The sequence below is a fragment of the Calonectris borealis genome, chromosome Z (assembly GCF_964195595.1).
Source record: "Calonectris borealis chromosome Z, bCalBor7.hap1.2, whole genome shotgun sequence".
NCBI lineage: Eukaryota > Metazoa > Chordata > Aves > Procellariiformes > Procellariidae > Calonectris > Calonectris borealis.
Window position 1 is genome coordinate 52,106,108 of NC_134352.1, and position 21,026 is coordinate 52,127,133.

Below are 21,026 nucleotides of genomic sequence, written 5' to 3' on the forward strand. Positions count from 1 at the left end.
TTTCTTTCAATCCAGCTAGGTAAAAGGGAAAGTTTTGGGATTCCCAGTAAACTAAGTACTTGGTGCTTCTATAGAGGAAAATGGCCTGTATTTGTTTAGTGTTGTAACTGAAAGTGCTATGTTAACCCAGTGAGGAGGAGAAATGGGGAACAGGTGGGTATTTATTTTTAAAATACACATGTGCATATGAAAGGAAGAAGAGTGGCATGATATTCACAGAATGAAGCTTCATCTGTAGAAGCTGTAAGCAGCAGATAAGATAGAGAAAATGACATAATTTTGTGAGGATAATGTTTTACGTACAGGAGATTAACTAGGCAGATTCTCTGGAAAATAGAGGTGACAAAGATGTCCCTGTGCATATCTGACTGATAAAATATTTTGAACATAATCCCTTGCTAGCTTTACTTTGTCTTTTTTTTTTTTTTTTTTTTTTGGTAGAGAGCAGTTTAAAGGTGCACTTATTAAATATTAATAGAAGAGAGACCAATTGAAATTGCATGCTGATGCAGTCCCCATGCTCTTTGGAACCTTAACCCTAGCTCACTGGTACTTTTACAAGGACATCAGCATTACATAGCTGTGTGACTTTGACCCTGATTACTAATTAAACAGAGGGTGAAAGTCACTTAATTCAGAAGCCTTTTGAGTGGACAGAATTATCACAGTGAATGTCCTTTGTATTTACAGGGACAAGATTTGCTCAATAGAGTAGAAAGGATTAGAAATGAAAGAAAAGTTATATAAATAATTGACTGGGCTCAATCTGAAGTCTTCTGATGCAGCAATGTGACCACAGACAATAAGCAGTTCATGGATCGGTTGACTAGCGTTTTCATAAAAAGCTCCTGTTCAGATGTTATTATATAATGATAGTTGATAGGGAGGCTTAGGACAGTAAATAGACAGGGACAGCACCCACAAGACAAGCTTTGTATTCACTTAGTGTCTGTAAGGTTGTGATTCTTCTACTAATGGACTATTTTCTTCTGGTGTGGACACTTCCTATTTTCTTCTTTAATTCCAAGGGATGCTAAAATGCCTGTAGAGTTATATTTTTAAAGGAAATTCAGTGGAAACATCACGATACACTCAGGTGTCACCTGTCATTACCTAAACCACCAGGTCTACCTGGGACTCTCGAGAAACTGTTCGGTGAGCAGTATGAAAGCAGTGGTCTCAGCGAAGGCTCGAAATGCCTCTGCTTCAGTCTTGGTCAGTTATGATTACAGCACAGTAAGCAGGCCCAAGGAATCTCTCCATTTATATTTGATATGATAATGGACACAGTGAAAGAATACCCTCCCAACTTTATTATTCAGACCCTGGACAGAATAGCTAAGGTTTCCTAGTTCTGGCCAAGGGTGGGATAGCTTGGTGAAGACGTCCCTCTCAAATCCAATATGGAGGGGCTGGCACTGCAGAGGCTTGAGATGTGTGGAAGGGTTTTGTACATTTTGCTGGTTGCTTGAAAAAAAGAGAGATTTTCTTCAAAAGTGGGCAAGTGCAACCAGTGCGAAGGAGGTATCAGGCGTCTGGGACTTCGCTGGTACCTTGCGACCGAGCGCAGAATAACTATGCTTTGCAAAGGTCCTAATGCGTGTGCTTCTGGCACAGGGGAAGCGTATGACGATTTATGTATAAATTAAAACAATAAAATTAAGCTTCCCTTCAGGAAACCCCTCCTCCCCCGTTTTTTTCCCAGTTACGGGATACTTGGAGCAGTCTGTATGCTTTCCCACCCGCTGCCGTGCGCGGTGTTCTGGTGAGTCTGGTGTGACCAACCTGTGGTGCCAGGTCCCGCACTTGTCTGGAAACCCAGCTCCTTGCCTCATTTAAAACAATCAGCTGGTTTTAAAACCAGCTTTGGCTTTTGCCCTTCACACAGGACGACACTAGGTCGACGACATTTCAGGATAAGTGTTTGGCAGCCATTTTAGATACTGCCTGCACTGAGAGCTCTCTGGCTGCCAAAAATTGCAGACACTCTGTGCCAAAACACTCTTGGCAGTAGAGATAAACTTTGCAGAGATACACAGTCCAGAAATATCTTATAATTACAAAGCACAGGGGGCAGAATGTTTTTACAATACAGCTGTGCTAATGTAAACATTTAATTTGGCAGCCTTCTCCACCCACTTTTCAATTAACCGGGTTTATGCAGATACTTTAGGTCTGCAATAAACTTTATTGCTACTTCTCTTAGAGTACAGTTTATGAAACACAGATTTGAAGTATTTTGGGGGCTTTCTATCCATTTAGCAAGGCACATTGAAAATGTTAGGCTGTCATAAAGGGAAGTGTCAATTCCTGTTTTAAAATGCCTTAGCTCTGGCTTCACTAAAAGCCTTTGCTTTAAAAGCATATATTAATTGGGGCCTGTCTCCTTTGGTTTCTCCCAAAGCAAGTAACAGGATATTAATAGAAAGAAATGAAATCACTTAAAGATCTACAAAAGGACATTTGTGCTAGTGATCATTAGAAAAGACAAATGTTCCCGACGTTGCAGAATGTTGCTACAGAGAACAGCTCTGAACAGCAGTTCTTACAAATATAATTGCAATAATTGTGTGATAGCTGCGGTAATTGTTCTTACAGAGTAAAAGAAAAATAATTTCCAATCACAAGCGTTATTCAGCCTTAGACGGCAAAAGCAGCCAAAGATCCTTTCCTGCAAACTTCAGAATGCTGGAGGTTACAGTATTTTATAATGAGATGAGTTAATTGACTTTGTGAAACTGGTTAATGTTTTATAACATAAGAATACATATTAGATAATATCTTTCTACTCACTATCGAATACATTAAAGTACCTCTCTCTAATTCCTTTCGCATTTTGTGGGAGTGAAAAGCTTCAGCGTGACTTTGAAAGGCTGAAATGCCGAGTCCTTCCTCACAGTCAGGAGCTCCCCAATCCTGTGAGGGATCACACTGCGTCAGAGGGACCGTCCCTGATATGGAGGGCTCCATCTTCAGGGTCTCGGCAAAAGAGTGTTAGCACAGTCACAGAATTAGACTAGCATGTTCTCTAGGGATGACAGACTTCAGAATTCAAAGGATCAGTCCAGTTTGGACAAGCTGATGAGTAGGAAAGATTGTATTTTTTTTGAAAGTATGTTGAGACTTCTTTAGTCATGAAACTTGGACTAGCATCCAAGAAACTGCTATCTTGTCTGTTTTCATTTTGGCATTTGTATTTCCAGGCCAAGCCACTTGTTGTTGTCAATAATTACGCCATAGCAGCAGCAGAAGAAAGGCTGTTGGTTGTCCCACAGCAGTCTAGATGATGGTCTCTGCCCCACAGAGCGTTCAGCTTTGGTTTGCACGTGTGTGGAGCCAGGAGGTGTTGGCGTGAGGCAGGATGATGACTGGTAAAGGGCACCAAAGTGTCTTCACGTTTTTTTCAGCTGATGTGCAGAAACTTGTTGGGGACTGGGTGAAGGATTTCTACTTTAAACTTCAAATGAAGAAAGGAAAGATGGAAGTAGATACGTGTGACAATGTGAGCATCGCTGAAGTTTACCAGGAGGTTTTTAAATGGGTGTGTTATGGCCCAAAAGCAAGTGAGTGAAATTAACTACTTAAGTTTTTAATAAAGTCCAGAAAGTTTGATTCTAAATGTGAGTGAAAGTCCATCAGAAAAACAAGAGCTTCTTCCAATTGATTTGCCCATTCCTAATTTTCATTGAAGTGAATTAATCTTAAATGCTGTTTTTTTAAAAAGTATATTTACTTTTTTATAGTAGACATCAAATAAATGTGATTAGGTTAGTAAGGACTAAAGCATAACAACAGAGATATATTAAAAAGCTAATTGAAGAAAGTCAGCAAAAGCAAATGTTAAAGCACTAACAACATAAGCTAGGGTCTAGTTGTAAGGATAATTCTGTCACTGCAACCTGTTGGGTTATAAAGATTAGCTGTGAGGGAGGGAATATAGTTTATGGATGGGATCCCACACAATTCATTATTGCAAGAATTCAGAATAACTTCTTGTTCCTTGTGATCACAGGACATTTTCTTAGACTCCTATTTTGAGACGTGATAATTACTTTTAATTGATTGTCTCCTTACTCTTTCTACCAATCAATCAATAAATCAATCTTGCTGATAAATTGGAATTATCTAGCTGTTTTTCTTAAGTGCTGCTCCCTTAATTAGGAGCACAGTTATTTAGCATTGTTGCTGTGATTAAAGTGTAAACAGAGCAAAGAACAGAGTGCTTTTAGGAGTAAAATGAAATTTTTTAATAGACTTTGGCCATTTCATGAGTGATAAAAATTCAGTTTGGTGGTGAAGGAACTCATGAGCGAGATCCTTATTCTCTCCTTTATTTGGCCACAGAAGCCTGTGAGAATGCTGATCACAGTCCATGGGCAGAATCAGCATTTTAAAAAATGATGCTTTGTAATTCATTGGTGTTCCTTAAAATAAAATGGTTGTCAAGATAGTAGAAGCCTTGCCACAGGAATGGAAGATCTGAAAGATCTGAAGTGAGAAATGCATTCTACACCTATAAAGAGATTATCAGTCACCTTCGACAACACTAATTTAATGGATAATTGGTAAATAAAGATCCTTATAAAATGCGGTCCCCCCCTCCATTCCCAAGGCTTTACAGGAGCATGCATGATATTTGGAAAGGAAGTAGCTCTTGTGTTTTGTATATCGAGAAGCTTCCTAAAGAGCTGGGTTTGGGACAACGCTGTTTTGTACCACTCTGGGAGAGCAGCGTCCCTGTGAAGCTGCTGAGGGTCTCCTATGTGTAAGCCCATCTCCAGGTCCAGCCAGGTCTTCCTGGGGAGTGGAGCAACATGTACCATGCTCTGCCACGTCCCCTTCAAAATTCATGGTCTGCTGTAAGTGCAAGGAGCCTTGACTAACTGATGGAGGAAACATCTATAGTATTTCTCCATCTGCCCGCGCTGGCAGTGCTGATGTCCCAAAGGGTTCCTGCCTCTGCCTTTGCAGCCACAAGCACCACTGCTGCTCTGCCCCAGGTAGCAGCCTGCAGCAATCTGCAGAGCACAGTGCTGGAAGTGACCTACCCGATCCTGCACCTGAGATGTGAACCGTACCCACAGCAAAGCCTGAAACAGCATCCCTCCATTCAGGGGTTTGGGAGGATGCAGAGGTGGCCAACAGCCACCTTTACCCAAAGCCCTTCTCTCATTCCAGATCACAGGTTTGAAGCTGGATGTTTACCTAATGTTTGGGCAAACCTTGGCAGTCAAGTAGTCCTGCTCAACCAATGTGGCAAGAATTGAAAAAAATATTTTCAAAGAGGTAAATGTAGTTTGGTGCAACTGGCTGTGCACTACGTATCCTGGGGGTGCTTGAAAGCTTGGATGTCCAGGAGTGGGGGTTGGGGGCGGAAAATGAGCGTGTGTGCTGGGGATCCCCTGCTCTGGCATTGTCTTAGAGGATTTTTTAGAAAGATGCTGAAAGCTCACACACACACAATAGCAGCAAGCTTTTAACCTGCCAGCCCTTAGATGGTAGCAACAACGCTGTGCCAGTTCTTTAGGAAACACATAAACAAGGACAAATGAAGTATTCCCCTGTACAGCAGAAGACAGTTTAAATAGATTAGGCTCTGGCATAGCACTTAAGTTTATCAGGCATTTAGTGTTTAGGATGTACAATACAGCCGTATGTGACTTGCCAACTATCTGGGCTTCCCCCACTGTTTCTGGTTTGGCAACGATGTGGTTTTTCACCCTGTTGCAATGCTGACTGCCAAGGAGACATGGCCAGCTTTCTGCTTCCTGTCTTCCTCTTTGTCCTGGCTTGGCCCGCACTCTGCCTGCCAAGTCACAGACGCCAAAAGCTTATACAAAAAGGTCAAACAACTAAGGCTTGAAATCACCTGTGCCAACATTTGTATTTTCTTCCTATTCTTCTGTATTCGACTAAATGGAAAGCACACAATGCGTAGCTGAGTCAGGAATACAGAGACATTTTTGACAACAGGAGTGTACGGATTGCAGTTTTGCAAACTGCTCACAGAGGCAGTGAACACTGAAGATTTTAAGAGGAATTCCAAGTAAAGCGCAGTGAAATGTGAAGTGCTAAAGATACACAGTAACATTTTTGGTTTTGCAGGTTTATCACTCTCTCCTCCCCCATGCAGTTTGTTTTTGCTTACTCCTGCAGTTTTACTGTACTTGAGAGTCAGGTTCCTTTGGAGTTTAGTACTACAGTTCTTCGCAGTTGGATCTGCAGCTGCATTAATATCTGTGACCCTGTTGTAACTACTGAGAAAATTAAGCTTAAGGTAATATAACTGGGAAGTTCTAATAATAAGTATATAGCTGTTCAGAACCTAAACTTCACCAACATAAATCTGAAAATTCCTGATCCGAACAGTTTTGTACGTTTTTTCCCCAGATGAAATTTGTTCGCCTGATTTGGTTCGGCTTCTCTCCACCTTGAGAAGCTGAAGCAGGAAAATATATCTACCACTTCTATTTCTGTAATGTTTCTTATTATGACTATGATATTCACCTAATGTTTCAATCTCCTGTTTTTTGACTAAACACTAGGGCTGATAATAGTAGCCATAAATGCAGCATAACTGTTGGCCATGAGTTGTAAAATTGCAGGATTGTAGGGGAAGCCTTCTGTTCAGATGATTCATCAAAGCCCAGGTTGCAAAGCACAGCTTCATATTTCAGTCAGTCTTCAAAAGAGATTATTCACTTTATTCATCATCTGCTCAGCTGCTGCCCTACCTTGCACACCTTTAAAGAGAGGGTGTTTCTCTAAAGTAACAGCAACAAGTAGGAGAAAAAAGAGAAAGATCCTTTCAGCAACAGGCCTCTTCGTAATAAGCGGCATTTGATTGTCTGTGTCTTATTCAGTTGAGCAAGAAACCTGTACAGTTCTTAGTGGGTTTAGTCTGTTTAACTACAAGTATTTTCCTGGACACTGAGAAGGCTGCAGGGTTGAGGAATATTCCTAGGCATGTGGAGGTGGCAGAAGGAAGGTAGGGAGAGATTGCAAAGAGAAGGTAGGGAAAAGCATTTGTTGTTGGTTGTTTTGTTCATTCATACAGGTGGTTGCAAGTTATTTTATAGTAAATCTTTAACAATTTCATATACAGTATTCTTCCTAAAGTTAATTACAGACCTAGACCTTGGGTAAAAGGGCTGCCAATGTCATTAATGGAATAACAGTGCGTTTCCTGGAGTCAAACTTTGCTTGTGGACAGCCACTTCTAACTCCAAACACACAAAGCCACATATTCTGAATTCATTGCATACCAGGGAGTAATTTACTCACATATATGCCCTCTGCTCTTAGTAACGCAACAGAAGAATCCTCTGTAAGTGCGGATGGCAATTGTTACTATTACTTATCTATTCTGAAGGTGGGTTGTCTGTCTCTGTCCTTCCAGCTGTGCTTTGCTGGGTTGTCATATATACACTGCTAACTATATTTGCCCCCTAAGCAGAGAGCATTAGTAATGGTGAAGGAGTTGAGTAGTCATGCACCTTTGTTTCTTTGTTGGTGAATGTTTTCGATGTTCTTCAGTGCCAGGGTGGGGATAGTCATTTTCTCAAGTACCTGAAAGTGAAACATCACTGCAGAGTTTTCACAGAGCTTGATTTTGTGGAGTATTTCAGGAAGCTTTCCCCTAGGAATGCCTGAAATCAGCCAGATGGTCTTGATTGCTGCTGTTTATTTTGTGACCTTAAAATTGACAAATCTCCCCTGCAGAAGGAAGGACCGAGTATGCTTATGTGTGAACAAGAACAAAATTCAGTTTTAAATATTGTCCCTTGCAGGCCATCAACCTTGAATTTGTTGTTAGCAGGGACTGAACATAGGTAGTCATCTGATCCAAGGGTCTTCAGGCTATACAAGTTGTTAAAATTGGTCTGCAATCCCTGTAAGAAGGAGATGGTCTTCCTAAGAGGCTCAAACTTCATTTTTACATATTTAAAGACAGTAAGGAGTTTGTCATTTGGGCTAAGAATTTATCTTGGCTTTCTAATGATTTAAACCATTGCAGTCTTGGTCATGAATCTGTGAACGATGTCGAGAAAACGTGTTTCAGCAGTCTGTGAGAACAGTTGCATGAAGTATGGAAACATAGGAAAAAGTATTTTTTAATACATAGTCCAAATATGTCAACTTACTGTGGTTCTCCCTTACTAATCTCATGGAAAGATATGATCCAGAGAATCTGCCTTGTTCTGCTCCATAATCACTGCACTTCTTTTTAATGCCTCATTGCTTAATAAATGTTATTTGCTAACATGTGATTTTTATTATGTATGTTTAGCCTAGTTTTTTTTTTTTAAATGCTGCAACATACTGATTACATTTTTCGCATCTGCTGATTATTAAAATGGACTTATGCTAATAAATTTAGGAAGGCAGCTCTCGTTTTGGTGCTGACATGTGCCTTTGCTCAGAGATCCTCATGTGATTGCCTATAATCTACATGAACTTAATGTTAGGCTGTGGCATATAGTTTGAAATGGTATAGGTGAGAGCTGTGCAGATACCCAAACTTGCTGTGACTGAGCCAACTTGTGTATAGGAAACAGTGTAGGCTGGCAAGCTTGACAGTCCTCCTAGATTCGTGTTCTCTGGGCTGTCTCCTATATATGTACACATACTGTCTAACAAACTGTGGTAACCTGTAGACTAAACTTTGTGTGAAACTTTACTTTTATTCTCATTGTTATGGCAATCTGTCTTCATGTGCTGTTTCCATCTCCTGAATACTTACATCATGCTGTTATCAATAGCTATGCATATGGAAGTCATTTGATTGTTCATTTGATTAAAATAGAAGAAAGGGGCCATACAGTAATGCTAGTGTTTCCTGGGGGGACACAGGGCTTTAAACTTACAGCAGAAACTGGCTTGATATGGAGCGTGTTTTAACTTTGTTACACGAACTTAATTTTGAACAATTGTGTATGTAGGAAGGCTAATGCCAGAATCACTTTGGAAAAATTGGCCAAAAAATGTGCTGGCATGTTCTTGGTTTCCAGTGGTTGCTTTGCTGCTGGTGGAGCTCTCTGTTGCCAGCCCTGCCATTGCCGCACTCTGCTGCGGGCAGGTCACACGCCCCTGTTCTGCTCCCACGTGTGGAGGTGCATTGGTGCCAGCGAACAGAAGAGCACCGTGTGAGAAGCGTACCTTGCTATGGGACAGCTTCAGGTTGGAGAGGGTTTGGGGAAAGCTTGGGGCAGGCTGATGAGCAGGCTTCTTAACTTCGCTGCATCCTGGGATTGGTGGCTTTTTTTTTTTGGTGTTGGTTTTCTTGGTTTGTTGTCTGCCAGTGTAAGGTGTGACTAGTGGGCCCTCTGCAACGCTTGCCTTTCAGTCACACCCACTGGGTGGAGGAACACAGCCTTAGGCCAAGGTGAATTTCATGAGGGAATTGGATTTTCTCATGTTCTTGCCATTACTGATATCATAGCGCTGTCCTGAAAAGGCTCTATTGTTGTTCATGTTTCACTTTTAAGTAGGCATTAAAGGGATACTGCATGTTATTCAGATGTACAGTAACTCTTGGAAAACTGCTTGAAAACAAAAGCATTTTGGGGCTATAGCAATCTCCAAAGTTGCTGTAACTGTTCATGAGGGTAAAGATTATTGTCTAACTAGCCAATTGGTCTCATTTGCATATGCAAATTTTAACAACTGCCTGGAAACCTGAATTACTGAAAGATAGGCTGATCTGAATGAAGTCGAGTCTTGGCATTGCGCACTTTTCCAAATTCATATTAAGTTGCTCAAGCAGCACAGACAGATTGACTTTACACTGCTCTAAAGTGTTGGCAGCAACCACAACGAAAGGAGGCTGGGCTAGGAAGGGAGCTGTAAGAATGTTTTTTCAGAAGCACACAAGGTATGCGTGTATTTATGGAGGGCAGGGAGGGACACGCAGAAGAGGAAGGTAAGGCAAAATCTGAGAACTTCGCAGGTTTCCATTAAAGTATTGTCATCTGCTTGAAATCAGTCATCAAAAGGTCTGCTGTAATTACAGTGCATACACCCAAACTCTTGTGCAGTGCACCATGTCTCATCTAACTCCTTCAGGTCAAGTGAATTTAACCCATTCGTCCAAGAAAAATACAGCGCAGAGCTGACAAAGTGCTCGAATACACATAAGAAGATGAATCTTGAACCTGCTATGTGGATGCACAAGGGGGAAAATGATTAATATTGTTCCCAGGCCAGTGCAAGTATTAAGTTGCTATTTTTTGCTATAAAGTTTTTAGAAAAATCTGAAATATTTCGGTAAGGAATGCTGTTGTGAAGGTGCTGTGGTTCCCACTTATTCCTGTTCTTTCGGTAACGCACAAGAGAGTTAACATGTTTAACTCATTAGACTTTCCCCTCTACAAAGCCCCAAACATTGATCTATAAGTAAGATAATCCTGAAGCTATATGCATTCATAATTTCAGCACACACACATACACACAGACACACGAATACACAAAGTTATTAAAATGGAAAGGACTGTTTGGATTAAATGATATCTTATATCTTTAGCCAGCAGAAAGTTATTTTTTAAGTAAAAAAGGGCCTTTATAAGAATGTAATTCCTGCAGTTATAGTAGACATGTTGAATGTCTGAGGTTACTCATTCTGGCTTCGTGCTTGGAGCTGTTGGGTGGTGCAACCCCTTTTGCTCTCTGCCACAAACTGAAACTTGAGTTTCTGTTGTATTTTCAGTAAACTTGCACAAGGTTTTTTAACTCCAAAGACTTTTTTTTAGCTGCAGACCAAATCAGACTTGGTAGATTTCTCAAAGTCCTGCTGTGGTGGAACAGCGGGAAGAAAATAAGCCTTAGAAACTCTGGATGGTTAAATAACATTTAAGGCACTGGCAAGTTACCGGGTGCAGTAAGAATTTTGAGTTCGTTTGGGGTTTTTTTGTTGTTGGGTTTTTTTTTTACTTAATTAACACTCAATTTTTACTCATGCAAACCAAAAAAAGTAGTAAGCAATAAAAAAAAAAACCTTGGAATTTGTATCCATACATCTGGTTTTTTAGATATATAGTAGTATCCTTTTTCCAAGTATATAATACCCTTAGGTACTACAAGAATGTGTGCCAGCTTTAGTAAATAAACTGAAATACAAAGAGCGAAAGCAGCCTCTGCTGTATACTGAACCAGCAAGCACATTTTAAAATCTTGTTTGCAGGACTGCAGTTGGTATTGTACCTATGTCAGGAAATTTCACGTATGTCGATGATGCTAATACATTAGAAATTAGCAGAAGTGAGGGATATGCTGATGTGTAATATACAGTGAAAGTTACAGAATTACAAAACAGATCCTCCCATGTGATATTAGCCACAAAATGACAGAATTATGTTGGGAAGGTACAAATGAACATGATCAGAGAGGATTTAATTTTTTTTAATAGTTTTTGACCAATATGACTGCAACGGCAGTACTATTGCTAATAGGGAGGTAGGGAGTCTGTGGGAAAGATGTTCTTTAAAATTGTTTTGTTTAAAATTTGAAAGGTTTAAACCAGGATACTTTTTTTTTCTTTTTTGGTTACATGCTTTAAAACAAATTCCATGAGTTTTTTGCAGAACATCCCTGCCCAAACCAAAACTGGGTTAGTCATACATTTCTACGGGTTAGTCAGTTCTACACTGTAAGTTCTCCTGTGGTGCATCGTATGATTAGGTACTTCTAATTTTTACCTACTGTAAAAGGTCAAAGTAGACAGAAAATCAGTGCGTTGATCACTGAATTTTTTTTTGATCGCTCTTGCTTCAGTACTGTATACATTATTTCTTCTTATTATTTATTTATTACCAACTTGCATGTGGTGGAAAATAAACGTGGTGGCTGTGAGCACACATGCAATTCCCGTCAACTTTATGAACCACCAGTATGAAAAGGTAGGGTGATTTTTCTCAGCTAGTTCTTGTGCATTACCTACTTAGTGCCCACTGATAGATTTAATATTTCTTTTGTCACTGTTAGTTTGTTTTAATAGTATGTGTGTGGGAATATGGACAGGCAAAGTGGTGCATATTTTGTCTATGAATTTTTAGATTATAGCAGAGGAATTAAATCCACTCGATAAAGAATATGGTAACATAACCTACAAATTCTGTGTATATACTGCCATTTGAGACATTGCTCTCATAAACATGATCTCTAATAAAAAATATTTACTTAAGGATACACAGAATTATGACATTCCTTATGCCCCATCTCTGTCAGATGTAAATTAATATCCCAGTGTTTAAAAATTGCACATAGCATCAACTGGCAATTTCAAGATAAGAAATACTCAGCAGTGTATAGGCAACAGTTGAAAAAACCCACAAACCAACCAGCCAACCAAAACCAAACCATCACTCTTTTGGGGTCTTTTCTTGGTGTATTCCATATTCTTTATGCTAAAGGTCATGTTTTATCACCAGTCATAAAGTTGAAATTAATTGAAATGAAAACATAGTTTTGGCAGCATTATGGATCATAGATGAAAATTAGGACATCCTTTGGTAAATGTTATAGTATTTAGAAACACTGCAATGATGTTCAGGTTGTCAAATCATTAAGCCTTTTCCCTCCTATTTCAGAGAAAACATTAATTTTGTTTTGGGCTCCTAAACACAGTTCTACTTACTGGCAGAGGTATTACCTCATGCTGTTCTTAGCTGCTTGAAGAAATACTAAACACTGCAATCTAATAACTGTAGTCTAATTTTGGAGTTTCCATGATATGTAAAACCCCAGCATTTTAGTTTAATTGCTGTTTATTTCCCCCAATTAGCATATAGTGTGGTGGCATACTTAGCATTTTAGGAGATCTCTGTCTACAGAATAATAGAGAGGTCTCGTGAACCTTTGCTAATATTTGTAAACTACTTTGTGGGTTCTTTGTCAGGTGATGTTTTAGATTCGCAAAGTAGCATATGATTGTAACTTTCTGAAAGGCTGCAGAATCCGGTTTTTTTTACTGTATGTTTTAGTGGAGGATGCAATGCACTTCGAAGAAAAAATGCAGTCCTCTCGTACAGTATTTGTTGAACTATGCTTTCTTTTGTACTTTTAAACTAATTTACTGTGAAGTGCCTCATCCAAAGCTCACTGGAGCAACTTTCCATTGATTTTAACAACCTTTGGCAGAGACCCATATTGAACAAAACTGATTTTTTTTTTGTAGGCATGTCATCATTATCCCATGCCTAAAAATATTGCCTTATGTAGTGGAAATGTGTATTTTATCTCCCTGAAGTCTTTTTGCTTTACTGCCCTAAAATGCAACAGCAAATGAAATCCTGACTGCATGGGAGTCAGTGGTAAAATCCACGTTGACTTCCAGGAAACCAGGATCTGCTCAGAAGTTCTTAGTAATATACATTGCATGAAGGCGAGGGTCTTTGTCTTTCACAACATAATGAAGTGGAATGTATATGCAAGCAAATTCCTATTCTTTACATGCAAATATGAACTTTTTCATTAATATAATCTATTGTATAATTTCTTTCTTTAAACACCCAAATAAGTCTTTCGCTGTGTTCTTCCTTTTGCTTTTCATTTTCTGAAGAATCCATTAATAAAAGCCCTTTATGATACATATCTTAATGTAAAAGGCTTGGTTTCCAAGAACAACTTCTGAATGTTTCTGACTATAGCTAGTATCCACAGTATCTTCCAGATGGATAAAATTAAGCGTTCATATCTCACCCTTTCCTACCGAATCCAGCAAGTTTTGGAAAGAAACTTCATTCTTTCACATTCATCCACATGTGGCAAGATACCTACGTAAATCTCTTCTTAATGTACATGTCAAAAAAGAGTTCAGCTAATATCATGAAGTATGGGAAACACTTGTTTCAGGCCATGAAAAAATATAACCCTTTTCTTAATTTAAAAATGTGTGTGTGTGCGCGCGTGTGTGTGCATACATATATATAAAATACGTATATATTCCATGCACAACTTATCTTACAACACAGCTGGGGAAACTTGTTCAGTTTTCAAAATGAGAAACATATGTTCTTTTTAAAATGTATAAGAAATATTTTGAATAAATAGGTGTTGTGATTTATTTTACATAAACAAATAAGGGAATTTAAATTAAAAAGATAAATCTGTGCATGGGACATAAAGCTGAAAAGCTGACTATGCTTATTGCTATTTTGGTTCTGGTAAGTACTTCTAGGTCCTTGAATTTCTTTCAACTACATGAAAACTGGATTTACTCCCAGAGCTCCACTTCTTAACTAGGGCAGTTTAAAAACTAAACAAGGGCTGAGTCAGTTAATTAATTTAAATGAGATTACAAATCAGAAACACATTACGTAATGTTGATTTAATTACCATTTTTTATTTACCTAATTAAAACACTCTGAAGAAAAGTTAACAGTCTCGACAATGGCCGGTTGGGTGACTTGGCAGCAGCAGATCTGAGCTGCTGATAAAAGGGGAGGTGAAACGGGGAGCCCGCCATGCCCTGCTCGGCACCGATGCCGCCAACCATCACGCGCCGCCTCACTGTCAGCCCGCGTGGTGGGCGCCCGGCTGGTGGGATCGCCCCGACCAGCCCGAGCGTGGTGATGCCGCCCCAGCTGCGGCAGCACTCTTTCAAGGCAAAGAGCATAGGTCACCGTTACGGTGCCTCTTAGCTCCTGGTGCGGTACGTGGGCGCTGATGAAGCCTGCCCTCGTAGGATTGGGCCATCCAGCCTTCGGAGCAGCTCCTGCCACTGCTCTGGTCTCCCGAGAGGTCCCTCCCATGCCTCCTGGGTGCAAACTAATGAAGGGAGCAAAAAGCAGTGGGGATTACTTGTCAAAATGGAGTTTGCACTGAGGAACTGACGCTTTCTTGAGATTTGAATACACCTCATATCAATAGCAACCAGGACTGTTATTTCTGTGTCAGCTTAAGAACCTTTGCACATAGATTTCTTTGGTCTGCTTGCTTAAATTTGTGGAAACCAGGTCGGCAAATGGATCAAAGCTAATGATATGTCTTCAGAAAACTGGAGGATGCCACAGAGCCTCTGCAAGGTGAGCAACAAGCAATCGGGGTTTGCCGGTGCAGTGTTGTCTGGGAGCTGGTGCCACTGCCCCGTGACCTGCACCTAAATGTCTAACTTCCGTTCTCTACGCTGCTCATTCACCATCAGTATGAATACCAAGCACATTAAAAACTTGTAGGGCTAGTGCCTCATATGCTTATCCAGTGCAATAGCACTGTACTAGATAGCAGTCTTGGTGAACACAGAGGAACTCCTTGCAGAATAAGGGTAGCAGAATGACATTTTTAAAAGAAGTCACTGCTTCTATGTTGTGGAGGGTTTCAGTCTGGGTGTCATGAACGCATATTGTTAACAAACAGAGTATATGCTGTTGGGAAAAGATGTGAAGCTTCATCCTGCAAACATGTCTTTCTCATGGTGAAGCCCTACTTGTTTTTTTGAGGTACTGCTTCCTCCTTGTGTGAACTGTGGTTCATATCATATATCTTCAGGGATATAGAATCATAGAATCATTTAGGTTGGAAAAGACCTTTAAGATCATTGAGTCCAACCGTTAACCCAACACTGCCAAGTCCACCACTAAACCACGTCCCTAAGTGCCACATCTACACGTCTTTTAAATACCTGCAGGGATGGTGACTCAACCACTTCCCTGGGCAGCCTGTTCCAAGGTGTGATAACCCTTTTGGTGCAGAAATTTTTCCTAATATCCAATTTAAACCTCCCCTGGCGCAACTTGAGACTGTTTCCTCTCGTCCTATTGCTTGTTACTTGGGAGAAGAGGCTGACACCCACCTTGCTACAACCTCCTTTCAGGTAGTTGCAGAGAGCGATAAGGTCTCCCCTCAACCTCCTTTTCTCCAGGCTAAACAACCCCAGTTCCCTCAGCCAGTCCTCAAAGGACTTGTTCTCTGGCAAAAAAGTGATGGGGATGAGCATTTTGTCATACAGAATCAGTTAGCCAAAATTTTCAGGGGAACTATTTCCATTAAATCTAGCGGTCTACGAAAATGTGAAAAATAAATCCCCCCCCTCAAGTTAACCCACTTATGAAAACAAGAGTGACACTTGCACCAAGTCCATTTCCATGTTTATAGCATCATTTCAGCAGATACTTAATACAATAAAACGCTTCAGCTTGTTTATCACTGTCATATCACTAGAGTTTGTGTGAATAATGCTCATAAAATTGTACAATAATTCAGGGTCATCAGATATAGAAATGGTACACATGGAAAGAAGTTGTTTCTGCAAAATGAAATCATTAAAAGTGGGAAATTTAAGAATCCAATTAGTTGCTTTGTCAAGGTAAAATAATGTAGGTAGTAGAAGGTAAGTGTGTAGTAAAATTAGGAAAATAATAATTAATGGTAATGATTTAAAGTACACAGATGAAATTATTTAGTTATTTGCTTTAGGGATTTTTGCTGATCATGTTATTTGCTTTGGAGGAGAGGGAAATATCTTGCTTTTTTGTTGCCATGAATGCTTTCTTACCATGATGATGTTCTGAAAGTCTTTGTAAGATAAAGAGTTGATTTGGAAAGTCTTTTCCCCATGAGGACAGCCCAGCAGTGGAGCTGGGGCCCAGGGAGGTTGTGCTGCCTCCATCCTTGAGGGGTTTCATGCCCTGACTTTGTAAAGCCCTGAGCAGCCGAGTTTGATCCCACGGCTGAGCCTTCCCTGGGCAGGGGCTGGCACTGGAGACCTCCCCAAGTCCCCACCAGACTGGGGTGTCCTGTGATCCTGTGATTTTCAGGGGTACAACCATTTGCCTCAAGTTTGTGATGTCAGGTGGCAATATAATCCTGAAGGATGACAGTCTGGGAGGTAGTTCTGATTCTTGTTCATGGTAGTGACTCTGTCAGTTGTCACGTCAGATGCCGTATAGGTGTGTGAAGTCTTGAACAGCATCAAACTGATACTTAGATGGTGCCACATCTCTCTGGTCCTTTATACTCCCCCATACCCAAATCATGGACTATCAAAGAACAAGGGTGTATTTACGTGCTGGTGAATGATTAAGTTAGTGTCTGTCAGCTGAGACTAACTGAGTGCAGGTCTCCTAGCCTGTGGCAAATGAAAAGTGAAATGTGTTCATTGAAACCACTGAGGAAGTTGATTTGATTAGTATGACACCTGTGGAGAATCTGCTTATTTCTAAGAAACAGCTCAAGAAAATATTTTGTCTTTTTACAGATTCTGCCTCTATTTGTTTTCAAGGGCGTCAATGTTATACTAATGCAGAGAGCCTTAACAGCAAAATTCCTTGTACAGTATGGGGCATAAGGGAGGTATGGCATAACTTACTTTTTAAAGACAGTATCCTGTCTTATCAGCTGATAAATGAAAGATAAGACTACTGAGGTGAGCGACACTAAAAATTCCTCAGAAGCTGGTGAACAGCAGTGTGACTTTCTTGGCTTTGCTGGGCTGTGTGTCCTTCCTGCTGCTGCTTGTCAAAGACAAGGTGACGCAAAGGGAGAGAGCATCTTGTCCCTCACTGGATGGCAAACCATCGGCTTTTTTTTTTCCCCTCTGCCTTATGAAGCCAAGAGTGATGTATCATGGCAGCACCTTTCTCCTACTGTATGGCAGGAGAAATGGATTGTTTTTCCTCACCAGCAGCAGGCCCCAACAATCAGTTTTACTTAACCCCGGCTGCAGTGAGAGTTGCTTGCACTTACAGATACTCATTGGGATTGATCCCTAGAAATGAAAACATGGGAAACAATTCAGTATAAAATATGCCATCTTCTTGACTCATCCTTTCATACCTTCTTCTGAAAGAAAGAGTAATTTGAGATAAAGAGCTTGAATGTCCTGGTGGTAGCCATGCTGAATCATTATAAATTACACATAAGGTGTATCAGTGTTACATGAATATCTACCAGGTAAGAGTAAAGGCTGGCTTGAACCATTCTCATATAAACTGTTCACCCATGGGGCAATAACTTATCAAGGCATCAGCTGCTGACTGTTGGAACAGCCAGCACCAAGAACAGCAGGGCAGAAGAGATGCTGACTGTAGTTGTGAGCATATGAAAGCCATTCTGTGGAAATGGTATGTGTAGGTGAGCTTTTGCTCTGTAGCAAATAAGCATAAATACTTCTGAGATCTGTGTGGAAGAATTTTTTCAAGAAAAGAACATTGACAGTAAAATTTGAGGAGGAGGTTTTTAAAACAAACAGACTAACAAACAACCAAACAAAAACCCAAAGAAGAAGAATAAACTAAGGGAACTTACAGTTGGGAGCTACCTAAATGACAATGTTGAAAATTTCAGTTTCATTACATTTATATGATGGGCTTTTATTTGCTACTAGTTGTATAGCTTTGCGTACAACTTCTAGCTTAGGAAGTATTTTTTTTTTAATGTACACAGAATTATTTGGTGGGAAAATTGAATGCAAAGCGAGCTAGACAGACAATGAGTCTGGTTTATGTCTTTCTCCATCACACTGGAAGAAAAGCCTGCAATTTTTAAACCCAGGGCTCATGTTGTTAATTAATGATCTTGTGCAGATGAGGACAAAGAAAGATTTAAAGTGTCTTAACATGTCTTTTACTTCCTTAGTTTCTGTGACTTTCCAAAAATGCCTCTTACTCCCTCTTTTAGAAGAGCACGGCTCCAATGTCTCTTTTCATTCAATGTTCTGCTTATAAATTAAGTTAATCATATAATTTATTCCCATAATGATCATGGTTCTCTTGTATTTTGCAAGGGTATTTGCATCCAATCAAATCAGGAGAGTGCTTTATGATTGCTGATACTGGTAAGAGAATTGGATCATCACAGGCCATCTCAGGTCTGTGTCTTTCATCTTGAGAATGAGATGCTTCTGTGTGCTTTAAGTGCAGAGTTACATATGTTGATACTCTCGTACAGAATGTAATTCTTTGCTTTCTCAACTGCTTTAAGTGAAGTGTTAGATAAGTTGTTTCTCATATTCAGCTTACAATAATTCTTTGTTTTCTCAAGATCATTGAGACCCTGCTGGAGAATATGTTAGTAGCATCTACTGCTCAAAACACTGTGTGAGAATCAATCTGTAAAAATCGTCATTGATAAGTAGTTAACATAAAACAAAGCTAAGTCTGACTGGCAAATTATAGTAACTAGCCAACTGCTTATCCCCATAACTGCAAAATTCTTTGCTGAGTTTATCTTATTATAATATGAAAAAGAATTGTTTAAACTACCATCGATCTTTAAATCCTGGATCCAGAAAGTGGCCATGTTGACAATGAGAAAGTAGGAGTAAAGGCAAATTGCTGTGCAAGAGCTAAAAAGTATTCTTCACTTTGTGCGTATTTTAAATGAATTTCAACAAGAGATAACTTCAAAGGCTATTTACTGGTAGGCCTCATTAATCCAGATTCAAATTGCTAAGTTTCCTAAGCCACGCTGTCCAAGCTTTATTTGGTGCATCTGCTATCAAATTGACACTTTATTTAGCCACACATCTGCAGTAGTTTTACACTTGGACCATTGCGGTGTAAAATTAATCCTCTCTGATAATCTTAATTTAAATAATAATATGTATGGTTTGCAGAAACAGAGAATGCCTATTAGAAGAATATTAAAGTTCACTCCCTGCAGGGTGAACCTTCCCATTGCAACAGAGGAAAAAGGACGTTTGTCCGTATAAGTATATATGCAGAGAAGCATCATATTTTTAGCATTTCTTGTAGCTGATCGTGTTTTCAAATTAACTTGATTTGATTTTTTAAAGGGATGTGCTGTATTGTATCATGAAAAGAAACAGGCATATTGAATGGCTACATATTGTGCTGTACGGTACCCCAGTGCCCAAACCATGGGATGTGCAGAATCTGACTGGGAGGCCCGCCCTTCATTCTTCCTACTCAGGGTTGAAGAAGAGAGAAGAAATTTTATGTGAAATTCGCTATCCAATGTGTATTTTATTGTGTGCAAGAGTGATTTCATTCAGTATTGGAAAATTTAGTTGTGTTTTTAATACCATTGGAACAGGGTTTCACATGTGCCTTCATCTTCCAATACTCTGGTAGATCCCCAGATGCTTGTCTTCTGTGACAACCGTCATTCAGATGAATTCAGAGATCTTGAACTGTGAAATGGATTTCCATCTCAGATAATACCTTCTGTAGAATCAAGCTAGTGTTAACTGAAACTGCTTGAGAGACATGTGTGTCAAGCCATGTTTGCTAAGCTACATAACAGGTGGTAACAGATTTCAGTGAATTTCTTGTAGCAGGTAGAGGGAATCTTTCATTCTAAGTTAAGGGCTACATGGGGATTGAAGAAGTGATGGGGATTGAAGGACAAGTATTTGTTGATATGTACTTTTCTCCTTTTCTATCTTTTTTTCTTTAATTTGGACACTGTAAGCAGCAATGCATTCAAGAACTCTGACTTCCTTCTGGGGTCCATTTGGCAGCAGCAATTTCTGTAGTGCTATGATGCAATCTTTTGGTGGCTCTATGCTACTAACATGCACTGCTACATTTAAAAAAATGGGTATTTTTTATTGGGAATGTAAAAATGCTCCATTTTAGATACCTATATACAGAACAAACGGTTGTGCTTAATTTGCGTCTTACTCTCTTTGCATACAAGAATGTCTGTCCTGTCTTACTTTGTTAATAACAATTTCTTGCAGCGGAGCAGGGTTTTGTTATATTATTGCTGTGGGAATACAGCAAAAAGTAGATAGTTTGAAAATAAACTGCTTTTATGAATAAGGATATAATTTATTATTTAGTGTGTTAACATCAAATTGCATTCTTCTCTTGATTCATTAGGTGCATGTATCATGAAAAGAACACTCTTTGAAGTCTACAGGGTTTGCGTTTTGTTAGTTTTTATGTTACATAATCTTCATTTCGCAACAACGATTCCCACAGACTAGGAACACAAAGCCTATATTGTATTAAAAAGGACAGTCGTCTCTTCAGTGCAGTCCTTGAGTCTGTGGAAGCAGCATAGGCCTTTGTGTTTTAAGGAAAGGGTAAAGAAACAGGAGTCATCACTGCAAACGCCATTAGTTG

The 21,026-nt window shown here is 39.7% G+C and overlaps 1 protein-coding gene across 6 annotated transcripts in view; it reads left to right on the forward strand.

Annotated features, from left to right (window-relative positions):
- NFIB (nuclear factor I B) overlaps positions 1 to 21,026 on the forward strand; it is a 177,135-nt gene that overhangs the window by 79,747 nt on the left and 76,362 nt on the right. The window lies entirely within an intron of this gene.